At 34.2% G+C, this 21,966-nt stretch overlaps 1 long non-coding RNA gene across 1 annotated transcript in view; it reads left to right on the top strand.

The window, feature by feature from the left end:
• Positions 1–9,337, top strand: part of LOC140712006 (uncharacterized) — a 55,947-nt gene extending 46,610 nt beyond the window's left edge. Inside the window, exon 3 of the long non-coding RNA XR_012093387.1 lies at positions 6,402–9,337. This is a non-coding gene — a long non-coding RNA (uncharacterized lncRNA). The remainder of the gene's footprint in view (positions 1–6,401) is intronic.
• Positions 9,338–21,966: the final 12,629 nt, after the last annotated feature.

Genomic DNA, 21,966 nt, shown 5'->3' with positions numbered 1-21,966 from the left:
CTTCTAAGACAATACAAAAGAAATAATCCCTCTTGCACATGTAGTCTTTCATTTAATTTAAAATAGTTTTAATTTCCCATGAAAGACATCTCCAATTTCTTAATATTTAAGCTTTGTGAGAATAGTATTTTTTCCTTTCACTAAATATTATAGCTAGCCAAAATGCCTGGAATATTGTAGATGCTGAATACTTTGAAGGATGAATTTTAGATACATACTATTTTTGCAGTACACAATATTATATTTTTAATGTTTTGGATACTATATTTTCAAATATCTTTCCAAGTAATTTTTTCCCCATATGTTTACGTTAATCTTAAAGTACAGAATGTAGAATTAAAGGAATATTTATTTTGGTCAGTGTATAGTGATTGATGCACTCCAAGATCAATTACTCCTTTAACAAACATATTATATTGTTAGATTAATTATACCTCCCTATTCACAGTTGGCTTCTAAATATTTAGCCCACTGACAAATACATATGCACAAATGGAATGCTAGAAAGAGATAAAATTATGTGACTTTATCATATTTATCCCCCAGGGCTCTTGGAGCCAAGTGCACATTTGAATGTCTTTAAATTTTCTGAATTTTCTTTTTTAAAAAAGAAAAAAATTTAAATATGAGTGATGTTTTGGCTGGTGATATGAATCAAACCTTAAAAATACCATGAGAAACACTTTTATACACATCCCCATTGACCTTTGTTGTCTAACGTTTATGCTTTTTAGTTCCTCAGGATTGTTGAGGTTTTAAACATAAAAACAATTAGTGTTATTTACTGGGGGTCTGATAGAAACTATATGTATTCTCTCTCTCTCTCTCTCTCTCTCTCTCTCTCTCTCTCATCTATCTATATCTATCTGTCTGTCTATCATCTGTCTGTCTGTCATCCATCTATCATCTAATCTATCTTTCATCTATGCATCTATGTATCTATCTATCTCTATCTAACCTTTCTCTCTCCATGTAAAAATATATGTATTTCACAGTGCTTTCCACTTAGTATAAATGATTTAAAAGAGCTTGAAAATGGAAAGAATGCTTCTTTGGCACATTTGTACTGCACATCCCACTTTTTAACTGTTGATCTCCATGTCCAGTCCTGGGGTGTCTATGCAGTCAGCCTTCAAACTGGCTTCAAATCATACACAACTTCTGGCTGCAGAAAACTGGGAAATAAACTCACGGCTGAGCACACATTAAGGAGCATGGTAAAAATCTAATCAATCACTTGCATTCCCATAGTTCCGCTTCCCAGTACATAATAAAGATTAAGAGGACAGTAACAATAATTAAAGAAATCTCATAACAGGAGACATATTTTTAGTGGTCTGTTTTAAGATTCAGCTTTGTTTTCATTTTTTTTTTTTCAACTTTGGAGCTCATAGGTAAAAAATTAACAGGACAGAGTATAAGAATCATAGAAAAAGATGATAAAATAGGTTATTCTAAAGTCAGAGAATTTCTGTAAGAAAATACTTGTAATGAGTCAAATCAGTTTTCTAAGTTTAATAAATATGGCAAAATTTATATTCATAATTTCTAGTATTATCTTATGAGTAGTTACAATTATCTCATATTTATAACCCGAGTGACCATATCATTTTCTCATGAATTCAGACCATTTTAAGAGTGACTAGATGAGTCATTAGGCCTGGGCAATAGGCATAAACACAGATTGCTGCAGACAAACCAACACATTATGGTCATGCCCTTACAGTATTTAATGACTAAGAGGTAATCATTGAATTAAACCACATTTCAAGCTTTTGTTTCTTTGATTTCTTGGATTTCCTTCTTTTATTCTTGCCTTTTCTACTGCCTGAAATGTTTTTTTCCTCAGATATTCACATGGATGACTGCTTCTTATCATTCAAATTTTAGCTTGCTCATTTTTGGAGAGCTCTTTCAGGGACCACGTTACCTAATGTCTCCTCCTCCACTGCCTTCTCACACCAATACAGCATCCAGTTTCCTTTTCTACGTAGTCACAATCATGATCTGAAATTATCTGGCTTATTTGTTTACTTGTTAATTATTTGTCTTTTTTCATTCAATTGTAAGCTCTGTGAGCAAGGGAACTGTTCTACAGAGAAAAATCTTTAGAACTTGAAAGAATTTCTGACTTGGTGAAAATGTGTTGAGTTCATGAACAAATAACTAACAAAGTGGTAGCAATACCAAATTAGACTAGTGTTTAGATGTGGAACTAGAAAGAATGAAAACTAAGTTGAATTTAATGTTTAGATTAATTGAGGTTTCTATGTTATTATGAATTTTGAAAAATGTAAACTTGGTTCTGTTAACTTGATTTTAAGAAGTTTGGGTTGATTTGAATAAAAGATACAGTTTGGGGTTCAGGGTAGAACATCTAATGGTTTGTGTTTTCAACCTTGTCAGATGATAATTCACCTTAGTTCTTAGTCCTCTTTATAATCACAGAAATAACATATGAGGAATTCCCAAAATGAATACCATCCACATCAAAGTGTTTACAATAAATGGAAATCATACCAGGTTGTTAGAGAAGTATAAAAATAGCCAAGTATACTCTGTACCATGGATGAGATTTAACTTTATGTTTGAAAATTCCCTGATGTTTCTAAGTTTATTTTTTATGGATATATAATAGTTGCGTATTTTTTGAGATACATGTGATCTTTTGATGCCTGTATACAGTGTATAATGATCAAAACAGGGTAATTGGTTTATTTATTACCTCAAACATTTATCTTTTCTTTGTGGTGGGAAAATTGCAGTTCTTCTCTTCTAGCTATTTTGAAACATACAATAAATTATTGTCTACTATAATTTCCACATTCTAATATCAAATGCTTGAATTTATTTCTTATATCTAACTGTGTTTTTGTATACCTTAACCTACTTCTTTTTATCCTCCTTCATCCCTTCCCTTCTCAACTTCTGGTAACCACCATTCTACTTTCTAAATCCATGACACTCACTGCTTTAGCTCTCATATATAAGTGAGAACATGCAATATTTGTCTCTGTGCCTGGCTTATTTCACTTAACATAATGGCCTCCAGTTCTACACATGTTGCTGCAAATGACAGGATTTAATTATTTTGTATGGCTGAATAATATTCCATTGTGTATATATATTGCATTTTCTTTCTGCATCTGTTCATGGAGACAGATTGATCCCATATCTTGGCTGTTGTGAATGACACTGCAATAAACATGGGAGTACAGATTTCTCTTCAACATACTGATTTCCTTTCTTTTGGATATACACTCAGCAGTGGCATTCTTGGATTACATAGTAGTTCTATTTTTTTTTTTTTTTAGGAATCTCCATACTTTTCCATAATGGCTATACTACTTTACAGTCCCACCATCAGTGTATGAACATTCCTCTTTCTTTGCATCTTTGTCAGCATTTGTGATTTTTTTTGTATTTTTTATAACCATTCTAACCAGGGTGAGATGATATATCAATGTGGTTTTGATTCCCATTTCTCTGATCATTAGGAATGTTGAGCATTTTTTTTTTTCATATACATGTGGGCCATTTACATGCATTCTTTTGAGAAATGTTTATTATGGTCTTTTGCTCATTTTTAAATCAGATTACTTGTTTTATTGCGATTGAGTTGTTTGAGTTTGTTAGATATTTTGGTTAATTACTTCTTGGATGGATAGTTTGCAAATATTCTCTCCCATTCTGTAGGTTGTCTCTTTATTGATTGTTTTCTTTGTTGTGCAAAAGTGTTTTAGTCTGATGTGATTCAATTTGTCTATTCTTGCTTTGGTTGCCTGTGCTTTTGAGCCAAAAAATCTTTGCCCAGACTAATGTACTATAGCATTGTCCAATATTTCCTTTTAGTTTTTTCATAGTGTCAGGTTTTACATGGACATATTTAATTAATTTTAAGTTGATTTATGTACAAAGTGAAAGATAAGTGTCCAGTTTTATACTTCTGCATGTGGTTACCCAGTTTTCCCAGCAACTTTTTTTCAAAAGACTGTCCTTTCCCCAATATATATTCTTGACACCTTCATTGAAAGTGAGTTGGCTGTAGATGTATGGATTTATTTCTGGGCTTTCTATTCAGTTCCATTCGTCTATGTGTCTGTTTTTATGCCAGTACCATGCTGTCTTGGATACTATAGCTATGTAGTATAATATAAAATAAGATAGTGTGATGCCAGCAGCTTTATTATTTTTGCAAGGATTGTTTTACCTATGTTGAATCTTTTGTGGTTGCATGCAAATTTTAGGATGGTTTTTTCTATTTCTGTGAAGAATGTCATGGGCATTTTTATAGGGATTGCATTGAATCTGTAGACTGGTTTGGGTAGTGTAGACATTGTAACAATATTAATTCTTCTAATCCATGAGCCTAAGATATCTTTCCATTTTTTGTGTGTTGCTTCAATTTATTTCATCAGTGTTTTATAGCTTTTCTTGTAGAAATATTTCACTTCTTTGGTGAAATTGACTTCTAGGTAGCTATTGTAAACAGGATTGCTGTCTTGATTTCTTTTTCAGATTGATTGCTGTTAGTATATATAAACACTACTGGTTGCTATATGTTGATTTTATATCCCGCGTCTTTGCTGAATTCATTTGTGAGTTCTAAGAGTTTTTGGTAGAGACTAGTTTATATAAAAATAATGTACCATCTGCAAACAAGGATAATTTGATATCTTTCTATCTAATTTAGATACCTTTTATTCTTTCTATTGCCTAATTGCTCTACTCCCATTAATAATTCCAGAACTATGTTGAATAAATGTGGTGAAAATGGGCATCCTTATTGTGTTTCACATGTTAGTGCAAATGGCCTTCAATTTATTTTTATAGGTGAAGCGAGTTTCTTGTCGCAGCATGTATTTGGGTCCTATTTTTAAATGCATTCATTTACTGTATGTCTTTTAATTAGAGAATTTAGTCCATTTGCATTCAATGTTGTTATTGATAGGGAAGGTCTTACCACCACCATTTTGTTACTTGTTTTCTAGTTGTTTTGTAACTCCTGTCTGTTTTTCTTCTTTTCTTACCATCTTCCTTTGTGGTTAAGTAATTTTCTCTGGTAGTATGTTTTAATTTATTGATTTTTACTTTTAGTGCTATTACAGGTTACTATGAGGTGTACAAAAAACATCCTATAGTTATAAGAAGTTTTTAAGAAATGGTACCAACTTTACTTTGATTTCCAAAAATAATAGGACCAAGCCAACAAGAAAAAAAAACTAATGCTGTACACATTAATTCTGTTCTTCCCCCACATTTTGAATTTTTGGTGTTGTGATTTACACTAATATATTGCCTCTCAACAAATTGTTATTGGTATTTTTAATAGTTTTAGCTTTCTTAGTAAAGCTATAAGAGGTTTACATACCATAATTACAATATTGGTAGCATTCTGTTTAAATTTTTTTTTCGTTTTAAAGAACTTCTTTTAGCATTTCTTGTAGGACAGGTCTGGTAGTTATCAATTCCCTCAGATTTTGTTTGTCTGGGGAAATATTTATCTTTCCTTCATTTCTGAAGGACAGCCTTACTGAGTACAGTATTATTTGTTGACAGTTTTTTTGCTTTCTATTTTCTTCAGCATTCTGAGTATGTCATCCTACTCCCTTCTAGCTCATAAGGTTTCTACTGAGAAGTATGCTGCTAGGCATTTTGGATCTCCCTTATATGTTATTTGCATCTTTTCCCTTGCTGCTTTCAGGATCTTCTTTTTGTCTCTGACTTTTGAACCTTTGAATATAATATGTCTTGGGGTATTCTTATTTTGGTTGAATCTGCTTGTTGACCCTTGACATTCCTGTACCTGGACATTTACATCTGCTTCTGGTTTTGGAAAGTTTCTTATTATTATCTCTTTGAATAATCTATTTCTCTGACTTTCTCAGTTCCTTCTTTAACACTAATGACCTTCATACTTGCCTTTTTGATGTTGTCCTATAGAATCTACAAGATTACTTCATTTACTTTCATTCTTTTTTCCTTTATCTCCTCTAACTCTATATTCTTAAATAGCCTGTCTTTGAGCTCACTGATTCTTTCTGCTGTTTGATAAATTATGTTTTTAATGTGCTTAATTGCATTTTTCATTCCATTCATTGTATTTTTCACCTCCAGGATTTCTGTTTGATTTTTTAAAAATTATTTAAGTCTCGCTGTTAAATTTCTCTAATAAAATATTGAATTGTTTCTCTGTATTTTATTTAAATTTGTTGAGCTTCCTTAAAATGGTTATTGATCTCCATTACTTTAGGGTCAGTCTCTGTTACCTTATTTTGTCCATTTGATAAGTTCATATTTTCTTAATGTTCTTTATGACTGTGGATATGTGACAATATATGTGCACCAAGGATTAGGTAATAATTTTAGCCTCTGAATTCTGACTTTATGATTATTCTTAGAAGGTCTTCCAGGGATTCTAAGCAGATTGACCATAATCTTCCCTGAATCTGTGACCACTACACCTGCGTCAGCCCTAAAGGATGCTCTAAGTCCAGGCTTGCTGGATGTCTTGCAAGACTGTGAGGTTGATGTGTTTTTCCAGCCCAGATAGATCTGGGGAAGACCCAAGTAGGTTACTGGGACTGTGTGGACATGCTGGCCAGAGAACTAAGTCCAGAAGACTGTCCCAGTGGCTTGGATGGGCATATTTTCCAGCATGTCACTGCACAAGTGGAATGGGTTCCCAACCGTAGCAGGAAGAGATAAAGTTGATACTGCGACCCTTTGGAATCTACTGTGAGAAGGAGGCTGGTGAGACTGTCTTGTTGGACAAGATGGGTGTTCATCTCCCAGAAGATCATTGCACAGATGGAATAGTTTCCCAGCTGTAGCAGAAAGTCTGGAGTTGAGTCTGAGCCCCCTCAGAATCTGCTGTGTGACAAAAGCTAGAGTGCCTGATCTTGTTGGCTCAGAGGACCATGTGTCTCTTAGCAAGTCCTAGGAAGGCAGGATACGTTTCTAATTTCAGCAGGAGGGCCTAAAGCTGAGGTGACACTCCCTTGGGGTATGCTTAGGACAGACGCTGGAGAGCCTGGTCATGACTCTGAGGTGTGTGCATCATTAAGCAAGTTCCTGCCCAGATATTATAGTTCTCCATCTGCAATGGAAAGAGCCAAAGCTGAGACTGGGTCCCCTTGAGATCTGCTGTGTGATGCAGGCTGCCGTGTACACCATATTGGCACAGATGGATGTGCATCTCCCTGAAGGTTTCTGCACAGGTAGGATAGTTCCTTAACTATAGTAGGAGGGAACAGAACTGAGACTCAGCACTCTTGGCATCTGCTGTAGGAAGAGTTTGGAGATTCTAGTTTTAGTTCATAAGGGTGCACGCTGCCCAACAAACTTTCACAGATAGGATAGTTCCCTCATTGTGGTAGAAGTGGCTGGAACTGAGACTGGGTCCCTCCAGGATCTACTGTGGGATTGAGCCTGGTCTCATTGGCTTGAAAGGCATGTGTCTCCTAAGAGGACCCTACACAGATAAGAGAGTTCCACAACTATAGTAGAAGGGGCTGGAGCTGCATGTGAACCCCTTCAGAATCTGTTGTGGGATAGAAGCTAGAGTTTCGTTCTTATGGGCTCAGACAGTATTGCATCTCCCAGAAGTTCTCACAGCATAGATGAGATAGTTTCCTGACTACATCAGGATGGACTAGAACTGAAACTGCCCCCACCCTTGAGATTTGCTGTGGGGCAGAGGCTGAAGAGTACAGTCTTGTTGCCTCAGAGGAAATTGTGTCTCCCAAAAGGCCTCTGCAAAGAGGGATAATTCCCTCACTATCATGGGAGGACCTGGAGCTGAGACTGAGTCCTTTTGGGATCTGCTGTGGGATGGAGGTTTGTGAGCCCATCAGGGAGGCTCAGACTCCTGGGCTACAAGATATGGGTGAGTCTCCCTGTGAGTTCTTGTGTGAGTAGCTCTGAGCTCAGGGAGCAGCTGAGAGTGACTGCAGCTGAGACACAGGACAACTTTCAGGTTCATAGCTGAAGGCAGACAAGCCTTTTTGCCAAGGCACTAGTGTGTGCAATTCCTTCTGGACCCCTTGGCAGATGGCTTTGGTTGCATGCTTTGGGCCAGTCAGGGCTATAACCAAGCCCTTTGGGAGACTGAGACATTTCAACATTTGAACCCAGGAGCAAGCTTGGCAGATCAGCCACTTGGATATGAGTCTGCACTTTCAAAATGATTCTCCAAGGTTTTGGGCTCCACTGGGGTTTTACAAACTTCTATTTGAATCCTGAAACTCCTATAGAGAGACTGTTGACTATGGATGGGTGCAGAATTCTCGTCGTTGGGGGATATGTGCAGGTTACCTTCTATTCTACCATCTTAGTGAAGTCACTGCCTCTCTAGGTTTGTTTTACCAATATGCAATCACAACACTGAAACTGATTTATCATCTACTGTTAATAGAAGACAGACTGAAATTTTAACTGGCATTCAAGACAACTCTTCTGTTGTCTTGAATATGATTCAAATTTCTTTATTATATCAATATTAATTGCATCAACATTTCTTGAAAAGCACATTATTTGCCATTGAAAGAAAATAAACATTCTGAAATGGATTGATTTTTCTGGAGACTTTTTTAGAATGAAAAACAAAAATCATTAAATTCATACATATACTACTTGTAAGTTGGATAAGAAAATCACTACTCTTCAACTGAAACTTTTTTATAGACTGAAGCGTTCTTAAAACAGCTGTAGGAAAAAAACTGGAGATCAACTTTATCTCATATGTGACAATTATCTAACTTGCTCTAATTCTGATAACATAGCTACAGTTCTAGATAAATACGCAAGCAATATTCAACATTCGAGGGACATTGGAAGGGTATCCTGTCTAAAATTCTCTTAAGCTGTTATTTTCCTTGCTTCCCCAAATTTTTTTCTTTGTACTTGAAATATTACCTTTAGTTAAGGTTTTATCCATGGCCAATCATGGTGGTTTATGTCTGTAACCCCAGAGCTTTAGGATGCCAGGGCAGGAGCATCACTTGAGGCCAGGAGTTCAACACAAACCTGGGCAACATAGTGAGACCCTGTCTCTACAAAAATTTAAAACATTAGCTGGACATGGTGGTGTGTGTCTGTAGTTCTAGCTAATCAGGAGTCTGAGGCAAAAGGATCTCATGAGCCCATGAGTTCAAGGTTACAGTGAGCTGTGATGCCAATGCACTCCAACTTGGGCAATAAAGTGATATCTTATCTCTAAAGAAAAAAATAAAATAAAACAAGAGAAGAGAAAAACCATAGGCATTTGCCAAAATCAGTATTTAAAAAATATTCTATTTACAATGTATTTATGATAAAAGATTTCTTTCTCTATATACTTTTCCCCCAAACTCTTCTTTCCCACACTTACCCTTTCTTACATTATTAATAAAAGCATTTTATGTTGTATGTTTTTTGGTGAATCCTTGGAGACGTTATTGTAAATAGTATTTTAAAGGTTATTTCTAGATGCTAGTTAAATGTTAGTAACCTTTAGGGAAAGTGACAAGGATACTCAGTGACACGGGGTAAGAATCTTTTAAATATGATGAAATTTCCAGTAACAAATAGTTAACAAGAAAAAAAAATTCTTCTGAGTCCTAACAAGATGAACTGCCATGGCTGCTGGTTTACTCCTCAAACCTAAAACCAGACAAAGAAAAGAGAATGACACTGATGTGTTCTGTGACCTAAGACAAATGGTAATAAACTCCTAGGGAGAGAGAAAATATTTGGGACTTTATCTGCAATGGAGACATTGGGAGTTGAGGTCAGAAGAGAATTAGATGTCACATACTGGGTGACAGCTTTATGGTTGTGCCTTTTTCTCTCCCCTACTTAACCCTGAAGGGGCAGTTGCTTGTATATGCACTATTGTGCACATAAAACTGGTAGTACCAAAGCAGAACCAGCCAGAGGTGACAGGGTGACATCACTACAATGTGGAAGTCCAGCTGAGCTGATTATATTTAGAGCAAATAAGTGGGCTAGCCCCTGGGAATTTTCTTCTCCCCGTTCTTTGTCTAAGTAATTCTAACTGAGAGAAGCAGCTCAGGGCAAAGAACAGAGCCAGGGATCAAAAAAGATATACTGAGAAAATATCAATTCAAGGGTAAGTATTGATGTTGATTTTAAAACAAAACAAAATATAATCTAACAAAAACATCATATGGGTCAAGTTATGGGAATTTTTGTTTGAGACAGAGTAACTTTGTGAGGGTGGAGTATGGGAAGAGAGTGCACCAGAGGTGGGTGAGTAGCTGGTAATAACAAAGACTCTCTTCCTCGAGTTGTGTCCCATGTATTTCCCCTAAATTGTCCTAGGGGCAAAATCTCTGTGCTGTGTACGACTGTTCCCCTAAGTAACTAACAACAAATCAATGAAGCTGAAGCACTCAGAGGAATGTAAGTTTCCAAGAAAATTTGTTTATAAATAGAAATTGAACTGACTGACAGAAATAATTAGAAGAATTCATGATTTAGTGCATTTATCCAATACATGTTTATTTATTTTTATCATGTTAAAGGTACAGCATCCATCAAAACACTGAAAAGACAACTCAGAAGATGGAGGCAATTTTTGCAAAACATATGTCTCATTATTAAATCACATATGTGATGGAATATATAAAGAACTTAAAACTCAATAATGAAAGACAAAGACAATAATGAAAACAATTAAAATGGGCAAAGGATCTGAACAGACATATTTTCAAAGATGATGTATGTATGCATGGCCAATAAGCACATAAAAATGCTCAACATCGGTAGACATAAGGGAAACATAAATTAAAACCATAAAGAGATATCACTCCACACACATTAGGATGGCTATAATAGAACAGATAATAAGAAAGCAGAGCAAGATGGCAGAGTAGAAGCCTATATTATTTGTTTTCCACCACCTCCATTCCCACTGGAACACCAAATTTTAACAACTATCTTTATACAGAAAAGCACCATCAAAAGAACCAAAAATCAGGTACTGGCTTGGCTACAGTGGGATAGAGCAACAAGCAGGCTCTTGGAGAAACTGAGTCCAGGCCTAGGTTCCTGGACAGCATTTCTGGACATGTACAGGGTCTAGGGAAACTTACGACCCTGAAGGGAAGGACCAGTGCCATGCTATCTTCAGTCAGTGCAGTCCCAGTGGTGGTGGCCACAAAGGTACTTGAATCACCACATCTCCAGTCCCAGATGCATAAGAACAGAGAGAGAAATTCTGTATGCATGGGATAAAGTAAGAGAAAAGAACAAGAGTCTCTGTCTGATAATCTAGAGAATTCTCCTGGATCTTATCCAGGATCACCAAGGAAGTACCTTTACGAGTCTACAAAAACCACAGCATTATAAGGCTTGGAGCCCAAGTCCCTTTGAACACCTGGAGAGCTTTCCCAAGAACAGGCACAAACAAACCCAGACTCTGAAGACTATAATAAATACCAAACTCTTCAATGCCGAGAGCATAAAGAACACCTACTAGCATCAACACGATCCAGGAAAACGTGACCTTACCAAATGAACTAAATAAGGCACCAGGGACCATTTCTGGAGAAACAAGACAGAGAATTCAAAATAGCTGTGTTGAAGAAACTCAGAGAAATTCAAGATAACACACAGAAGGAATTCAGAATTCTATCAGATAAATTTAACAGAGATTTTAATAATTACAAAGAATCAAGCAGAAATTCTAGTGTTGAAAAATGCAAATGACATACTGAAGAATGCATCAGAGTCTCTTAATAGAAAAAATGATCAAGTAGAAGAAAGAATTTGTGAGCTTGAAGTCAGTCTATTTGAAAATACGGTCCAAAGAGACAAAATAAAAAAGAATTAAAAAAAAAAAAATGAAGCATACCTACAAGATCTAGAAAGTAGCATTAAAGGGCAAACCTAAGAGTTATTGGCCTTAAGGAGGAAGTAGAGAAAGAGATAGAGATAGAAAGTTTATTCAAAACAAAAATACCAGAGAAATTCCAAACTTAGAGAAAGATATCAACATTCAAGTACATGAGGGTCATAGAACACAAAGCAGATTTAACCCAAAGAAGACTACCTCAAAGTATTTTATAAACAACCTCCTAAAAGTCAATAATAGGGAAAAGATCCTAAGAGCAGCAAGAAAAAGACACAAATAACATGCAAATGAGCTCCAATACATCTGGCCGCAGACTTTTCAGTGGAAACCTTATAGGCCAGAAGAAAGTGGCATGACATATTTAAAGTGCTACAAGAAAAATTGTTTAGCCTACAATAGCATATCCAGTGAAAATATCCATCAAACATGAAGGTGAAATAAAGAGCTTCCCAGACCAACAAAAACTGAGGGATTTAATCTACACCAGATTTGTTCTACAAGAAATGCTGAAGGGAGTTGTCCATTCTGAAAGAAAATAGTGTTCATGAGCAAGAAAATGCCATCTGAAGGTACAAAACTCACCGATAATAGTAAGCACACAGAAAAACACAGAATATGATAGCACTGTAATTGTAGTATATAAACTTGTATTGACTTAAGAAGAAAGACTGAGTGATTAACCAATTAAAAATACTAAATATAACAACTTTTCAAGACATAGAAAGTACAATAGTCTTATTATTTTTATTACATAGAAAGTACAAGGAGAAAAAAAAGTGAAATAGCAGGGGGATGAAGTTAAAGTGAGGAGTTTTTATTATTTTTCTTTCTTTTTGTTTATTTGTTTTGTTTATGCAAAGAGTATTAAGTGTCAACAGCTTAAAATAACGAGTTATAAAACAGTATTGGCAAACTTCATGGTACCTTCAAATCAAAAAACATACAATGGATATAAAAAAATTAAAAAGCAGGAAATTAAAGAATACTACCAGAGAAAATCACCTTCACTGAAAGGAAAACAAGATGGAAAGAAAGAAGAGAATACTGCAAAACAACCAGAAAGGAGATAACAAAATGGTAGGAGTAAGTTCTTACTTATCAATAATAACACTGAATGTAAATACACTAAGCTCTTCAGTGAAAAGATCAAAATACATAGAATGGCTGAATGGATGAAAAAATAGGAATCAATGATCTGTTGCCTAGAAGAACCACATTTCACCTATAAATACATAAGAAAACTGAAAATAAAGGGCTGGAAAAAGATATTCCATCTAAATGGAAACCAAAAAAGAATAGATTTGCTGTACTTATATCAGGTAAAATAAATTTCAAGGCAAAAACTGTGTGAATAGAAAAAGAAGGTCATTATATAATGGTAAAGGGGTCAATTCAGCAAGAGTATATAATTATTATAAATATATGTGTGCTCAACACTGCAGCACCCAGATATATAAAGCAAATATCACTAGAGCTAAGAGAGAGGGAAATACTAGCTGTAGACTTTAACACCCCAGTTTCAGCACTGGACAGATCTCTCAGAAAATAAACAAAGAAGCATTAGACTTACTCTGCACCATAGAACAAATGAATCTAGTAGATATTTACAGAATATTTTACCCAATGGCTGCAGAACACACATTTTTCTTCTCAGCACATAATTGTTTTCAAGAATAGTCTATATATTGGGTCAAAAAACAAGTCTTAAAACATTTAAAAAAATGAAATAATATCAAGCATCTTCTCTGACCACAATGAATAAAACTAGAAATCAATAACAGGAGGAATGTTGCAAACTATACAAACACATGGAAAATAAACAACATGCTCCTGAAAGACTAGTGGATAAATAAAGAAATTCAGAAGGAAATTGATAAATTTGTAGAAACAAATAATGGCAACACAAAACATCTAAACCTATGGGATACAGCAAAGACATTACTAAGAGGGAAATTCATAGCTCTAAGTGCCTACATCAAAAAAGAAGAATAACTTCAAATAAATAACCCAATGATGTATCTTAAAGAACTGGAAAAGCAAGAGCAAATTAAAGTAAAAATTAGTAAAAGAAAATAAATAATAAAGATCAGAGAGAGAGAAATGTATTTGAAATGAAGAAAATAATACAAAAGATCAATGAAACAAAAGTTGTCTTTTGAAAAGATTAAACTGACAGACATTTAGACAGACTAACAGAGAAAAAAAGATCCAACAAAACAAAATCATAGATTAAAAAGGAGACATTACACTGATACCACAGAAATTCAAAGGATTACTAGTGGCTATTGTGAGCAAATACAGGCCAATAAATTGGCAAATCTAGAGGAAATGAATGAATTCCTAGATTCATAAAACCTGCCAAGATTGAACCATAGAGAAATATAAAACCTGAACAGACCAATATGTAACAAGATAGATGTCATAATAAAAAGTCATTAAAACAGACACACAGACCAATGGAACAGAATAGAAAGCCCAAAAATAAATCTACACACCTACAGTGAATTCATTTTTGACAAAGGTGCTGAGAACATACATTAAGAAAAGACGATTTCTTCAATAAGTTGTGCTGGGAAAGGGAAAACTGGATATCCATACACAGAAGAATGAAATTAGACCCCTATCTCTCACCTTACACAAAAATCAAATCCAAATGGATTAAAGGCTTACATTTAAGCCTCAAACTATGAAAATGCTACAAGAAAACATTGGGGAAACTCTCCAGGACATTGATCTGGGCAAACATTTCTTGAGTAATACCCCAAAAGCATAGGCAAGCAAAGTAAAAAAGGACAAATGAGATCACAAGTTAGAAATCCTCATAGCAAAGGAAACAATCAGCAAAGTAATGAGATAACGCACAGAATGGGAGAAAATATTTGCAAACTACCCATCTGATATGAGATTAATAACCAGAATATATAAGGAGCTCAAACAACTCTATAGGAAAAATAATCTAGTAATCAAAATTTTTAAATGGGCAAAATATCTGAATAGACATTTCTCAAAAGGAGACACACAAATGGCAAAGAGGCATATGAAAACATGCTCAATATCATTGATTATCAGAGAATTGCAAATTAAATCTACAAAGAAGTATCATCTTAGCACAATTAAAATAACTTATGTACAAAAGACAGGCAATAACAAATGTAGGTGAGGATATGGAGAAAAGGGAACCCTCAGACACTGTGGGTGAGAATGTAAATTAGTACAACCACTACGGAAAACAGTTTAGAAGTTCCTCAAAAACTAAAAATTGAGCTACCATATGATCCAGCAACCCTAGTGCTGGATATATACCCAAAAGAAAGGAAATCAGTATGTCAAAGAGATATTTGCACTCCCAGGTTTGTTGCAGCACTCTTCACAATAGCTAAGATTTGGAGGGAACCTTAGTGTCCATCATCAGATGAAAGGATAAGAAAATGTACATGTACGCAATGGAGTACTTTTCAGCCACAGTAAAAATGAAATTCTGTCATTTACAATAATGTGTATACAACTGGGGGTCATTATGTTAAATAAAATAGCACAGGAATATAAGCATCACATGTTCTCATTTATTCATGGGAGCTAAAAATCAGAACAATTGAACTTATAAATATAGGGAATATAAGGATGGTTACCAGAGGCTGGGAAGAGTAGTGAGGAGGATTTTGGGGGAGGTGAGGAATGTCATTAGGTACAAAAAAAATAGAATGAATAAAACCTAGTATTTGGTAGCACAACAAGAGGACTATAGTCAATAATAATTTAATTTCACATTTTCAAACAAGTAGAAGAGTATAATTGGATTGTTTGTAACACAAAAGAGAAATGCTTGAGAAGATGGATACTCCATTTTCCATGATGTGATTATTATACATTGCATATCTATACCAAAATATCTCATGTACTCCATAAATCTATACATCTACTATATGTCCACAGAAAATGAAATAAAATAAAAATAAAAGAAGAAAAAGGAAAGATAATAATCGTTGGTAAGGATGTGAAAGAATTGAAACCTTCATATTTAGCTGGTTGGAATGAAAAATAGTACAGTCACTTTGGAAAACAGTTTGACAGACCATTCAAATGTGGTTAAACATGGAGTTTGCATATAACTCAGCAGTTCTACACCTAGGTATATTCTTGTCTACAAGACAAATGAAAACACAAGCCCAAACAAAAGTTTGTATATGAATATTAATAGCAGTACTATTAGAAACAACACAGATGTTGATCAACTTATGAGTGGATTAAAATGTGGAATACCCATACAAAGGGATATTATTGAGCAACAAAAAATGAAGTCCTGATGTATATTACAACATGGATGGACCTTGAAAACATTATTCCAAATGAAAGAAACCAGGTACAAAAGACCACATTTTGCACGATTCTACTTACATAACATGCCAGTATATGTAAATCTATAGAAGCAGAAACTACATCAGGGTTGCCCAGATCTGACAAAATTTGAAGGAAACAGGGAGTGACTGCCAATGGGTACAGGGTGTGTTGGGGGGGATAATGAAAAAATTTTAAATTTATTGTGGTAATGATTGCACTACTGTGAACATACTAAAAAACCATTAAGTTGTATACCTTCAAAGGATAAATCTTATGTGCATTATTACTCATTAGTTTTTTTGAGAAAGTACTAAGACAAATAGATAAAACAAAAATAGAAGTTAGTGACTTGAGAGGCTCGGTTGAGGAATTTCACAGAAGGAACAGGAGCATTAGAGTGGATTAAAGATGGTAATTTTAAAATGTATAAAGGATAGACTTGAAAGGGTCAATGTTCATGTATAGGAGTCCCAGAAGAAGGGGGTAAAATTTAAGGCATATCTAGGCATGAGGGGAGGGGAAGAAAAAGAAGGAGATTATTGTATGCAAAGACATCTGTTTTGTTGAAAAAATAGATAACAAACTAAGAGACACAAATAACACAACTATGAGTATTAAAAAGTTGTCAACATCACACAAATTAAAATCAAATGTATAATTTAATCTGTCAGTTAAAAAATGTATCTTTAAAGAGATAAAAGCAAAGAGAAAAATAGAAACCAAAACTAAAGGGAAATAGAAAACATAAGATGCCAGAAATAAATCCCAATAAAACAATAATTACAATATACAATATAGATTAACTCAGTGATCAATAAACAGCAACTCTCATATTGGGTGTTAAATCAAAAATAAGTCCAGTGGTATATTTATCGAGACAGACAGATTGACAATGTAGAATGAAGAAGGGTTGGAAATGAAGGATGAACTTAAGTTCGGCTTTAGCTGCCACATTTGTTTTCAAAATCTGTTATTTGATATTGGGTTTTGTCTCAGACTTTGGAAGGACACATAGCTGACTGTTCGCTTCAATATTATTCTTCCACCCTTTCTTGATTTATATTCATACGATATTTTCAAACAAGATGAAACATCAGATTTTACATATCTAAAAGACTGCTTGAGGCAAATGCACTCTTTAATAGCAACTTAACAGAACTTATTAAGAAGGAAGTGTGGCTTGCATAAAAAAATGGACTAGTTGTAGGTATCTGGTGAAATTTCTCTGCCTTTATCGTTCAGATTTTTTTTTATAAGTCCACCTGCAAAGGTTCTCTCTTGTCAGAAAGATTCAGAGTCAGTTTTATAACCTATCTATTGATCATCTCTCTATATATATTTTGTATGCAATGATCTTAAATATGTATTTTTAATTATTCAGAAACATATTCAAAGGGTACGCAGAGCCTCTGAGTAATTGCACAAATTATATTGTGCTATCACGTTGTCTAAATCTGGATTTCAATGAGTGATATGTTTTTAGTTTGGTAAAATAACTTGGTAATATGACCATTAACAGCTGAAAATACCTGGCGTCAGACACTCTCACTTTTCTACTAGCTTCAGTGGAAAGTGGATATCTATTTAATATCCTAAGTGTGCAGTATCATGCCTGCAGGAGCAGTCTAGCAGCTAACAGTGCTAAGAAATTATTTCCACATTAAAGTGTCAAACTTCTCAAATTTGACCGCTAAACAAAATTACAATAAAATTATCATTTTGGGATGAAATATCACATTATCACATTTGTTATTTGGTGGTGATATTTGACCTTTGCCTCAGTCTTGGTCGAATACTAGTTTTTACATTCAGCTGTTCTCTATTTGATAAAATTATATAATCAGTATGTTTCTCTAAGTAAATATATAGAAAAATACACTCCAAGCAAATATAATTCAATAGAAAAGCTGGGGTAGCAATTATAAAACCAAACTAACAAATCTTTATAGCCAGTAAATATATATTCATTTCAAGCACACATGGTCTACTCAAAAATGTTACTGTGATTAAATTTGCAAATAAAATTTCAAAAAATAACTAGCAAAATGATATAACTTTAAAAACTCATAATTTAGTTGCAATAAAATTTGAAGCTAAAAGATGATAACTAAAAAAATATTATACATATGGGAACTAAAAAAGCACTAATAATTTTGGGGCTTATGCGGCACAGAGAAAACAGTATGTGACAATCTGGATGGAAATGGAGGACATTATGTTAAGTGAAATAAGCCAGGTACAGAATGAAAAATATCGCATGTTCTCATTCACATGTGGGAACTAAAATATAAAAAAATGAACTTGGAGACAGAGAGTAGAATGATTGATGGTTTTCAGAGTCTGGGAAGGGTTTTAGGGAGGTAGAATAAAGAGGGGATTGTTAATGTGGACAAAAATACAGTTAGATAGTAGGAATAAGATCCAGTGTTTTGCAGCACAATAGGGTGACTACAGTGAGCAATAATTTATAGCATATTTCAAAATAACTAAAGGAATCAAAGTTTCCTAACAAAAAGAAATGATAAATGCTTGAGGTGGTAGATACTTCAGTTACCCCAACTTGACTGTTACACATTGTATGCTTTTATCAAAATATCGCATGTACTCCATATGTAAAACTATTATGTAAACACAACAATGAAAACTAAATTTTAAAAAATGAATAAACAAAAAATTCACTAGAAACAACCGAAATATTCAGCAGCAGAAGTTTGGTTAAATCAACTAAAATATAGCCCTACGATGGAACAGTAACAGCTATTAGAACAGTGCTGTAGAGTAATGACACAGAAAAATAGCCATGCTATACAATTAACTGAAAAAGAAACCATTTGTAGTATTTGGACACCAATAATAACTGTATTTTATAAAAACTTATTGATATATGTGCATAAAATGAAAATAAAATATTTTAAAATCAGCTTGTAGAGAGAAATTTGTAGTTTGTATTTAAAATGATTGAATGCCAAGGAGCCAAATATGTAACCCAAAAAATAAGAAAATAGCAACAAAATAAACTCATACAGTGAAATAGAGAAAAATGTGGAACAGATACAGAGAATTGAAAATCAGTTTTTTGTAAAGAATCACAAGTGAGGCAACCCTACAGCAAGACAGATCAAGAAAATATGTAGAGAATGTTATAAGAGAACTAGTCAGACATAACAAGGTTAAAACATGCTAAAAATACTGAGAACAGCAATACATTTGAAAACTGAAAAGTATAAAAACATTTATTTAAAAATATATGCCAAAATTGGTATAACAAAAAATGAACACTTGATATTATTGAAACTACTAAAAAGCTAAAAAGGCAAAAATATAATTTAAGGGCCAAATCTTGTAAAATATATACTAAACAACAAAGACTCCAGATTCAGACAATTTTTATGAATACATAGTATCAACCAAACTTTTCAGCAAAATATTCTCTGTCTTCTGTAAGTTGTGCCAGAAAATAGAAATGGGAACGCTCTGAACTTATTTTATAATGCTAATAAAACTTTGATTTCAAAGCTGATTAAAGATAACGATAAGGAGTGTGTTCAGCTTCTAGTAACAGAAAAAATAATTTACAATGGTTTAAATAAACAGGGATTTATTTTCCCTCATAAGACACCCAGAGGTATGATTTTCTTTTATTCATTCAGCTACTTAATGATGAAATAAGAGACCCGGGCTCATTTTTAACTTCCTACTCTTGTCACCCTACGGATTGACTTACAGCCTCATTTTTGCAATCTTATGATTGCAAGTGGCCTGTTGCAGCTCCACAGCTTATAACCACTTTTAAGACAATGACAGAGGAGAAAGGGTGAGCCAGTCACATTCCTACTTTTTCCTTTTTACCACTAAAATAAGAGGTCTCCCATAAACCTCCTCTATTTACTTCTGCCCAAATCCCAATGGCCGAAATCAGATCACTGGGTAACACATTGCTATAACGAGATTTGGAAAACTAGGGGCATGACTATTTTGATTTACTTACATCAGAGGTTCTCCAAGGCTGATCTGAGATCTCCCCTCTTTTCAGGAAATCTGTAAGTTCAAAACAATTTTCATAATAATACCAAGATGTTATTTGCCATTTTCACTCAGTTTTTTGTTGTTGTTGTTGTTCCCATTTCCTGAGATTACCTCATGTATGATCATGTCAATGCTCTGATGGTTATGGGATGTATACTCACTCACTTTTGTGTTTTAAACATTTATCTGTTTTAATTTCTTTTTTTTTTTTTTTTTTTTTTGAGACGGAGTCTCGCTCTGTCGCCCAGGCTGGAGTGCAGCTCCGCCTCCCGGGTTTACGCCATTCTCCTGCCTCAGCCTCCTGAGTAGCTGGGACTACAGGCGCCCGCCACCTCGCCCGGCTAGTTTTTTTGTTTGTTTGTTTGTTTTTGTATTTTTTGGTAGAGACGGGGTTTCACCGTGTTAGTCAGGATGGTCTCGATCTCCTGACCTTGTGATCCGCCCATCTCGGCCTCCCAAAGTGCTGGGATTACAGGCGTGAGCCACCGCGCCCGGCCACTGTTTTAATTTCTAGTACAGCAACTATCAGTAGACTTAGCCCACATAAATAAAAACTCGTTGGGATTCTCTATACTGTTTGAAAATATAAAAGGGACCTGAAAAAAGAGGTTTGAGAACTGCTGGCTTAGATTGATCAAGATTCATGAACTACAAGATCATTGTACTGAATACATTAGAATTTTATTAGCAAAGAAGACATGAGGGTTTGGTATTGAATAGGGAGCTAATGAAGTCCGACCAGTTTATAAAGAAAACAAAATTGCAGAACTGCTCAAATTAAAAACATAGATAATTCCTAAATGAATTATTAGAAAAATGACTGTAATATTTATATTACAAGTTAATATATCATGACCAAGTAGAATTTATTTCTGAAATGCCTTGATGGTTCATTATAAAAAAGATATTAATGTAATTCAACATATACATGGTCTAACTTATTAAAATTGCAATTACCTCAGTATGAGCTAAAGTTCAAAATCAACATTATACTAGAAATTATCAGAAAATCATGAGCAAAAGGGGAATTTCACTTGTTACAGAGTATTTACCAAAGTATTTTAAGCAAACACCGTGCTAAATGCATTTTTTAAGATTAAGAACAAGATAAGAATATCCATCACAGAAACAGGATAATACAGGTTTGAAGAGCCTGGCTATCTTATCTTCAGATGATATGATTATCTGCGTAGCCCAACAGAATCAGCAACTAATTAAAGCTAAAAATGAGTTAGCTCAATATGACATAGTCTTACAAATATTATTAACATTTTTCCAATCTACTACTAAGCAACTAGAAACTGCAATTGAGAACACAGGAAACTGACACTTAGGAACTTAGAGATCTGAGCTCTTGTTCCTGCTGTAGCTATTAGGAGAGCGCTAATATGTCATTTAATGAATGTTTGTTGATAATCAAATATTGCAAAGCACCATTCTAGGTGATCTGCATACAAAGTTGTCAAAAAGACAAAATATCAGCCTTGCTTTAAGGGAACTGCCAAGTAAAATGAGAAAGATATTTATCAAGGAGAGTAAGTTTTTATGTTTACATGTAATATAATAATAAAACACATTTTTCTTAACAATATTCCTTTTAAAACTAAGTTTCCAACTCAAGTAAAGATTCATAAAACAAATTTTTTTTCCACTTGAGAATACTAGTAACTTTCTTTTAAATATCTATCCAATTATCCAACATCAATTAAGCATTCATTGTAACCTTGTAACCTTGCAGGTCTTTT

This window comes from Chlorocebus sabaeus, chromosome 7, assembly GCF_047675955.1.
Source record: "Chlorocebus sabaeus isolate Y175 chromosome 7, mChlSab1.0.hap1, whole genome shotgun sequence".
Taxonomy (NCBI): Eukaryota; Metazoa; Chordata; class Mammalia; order Primates; family Cercopithecidae; genus Chlorocebus; species Chlorocebus sabaeus.
This window is presented reverse-complemented; position numbering and strand designations above follow the sequence as displayed.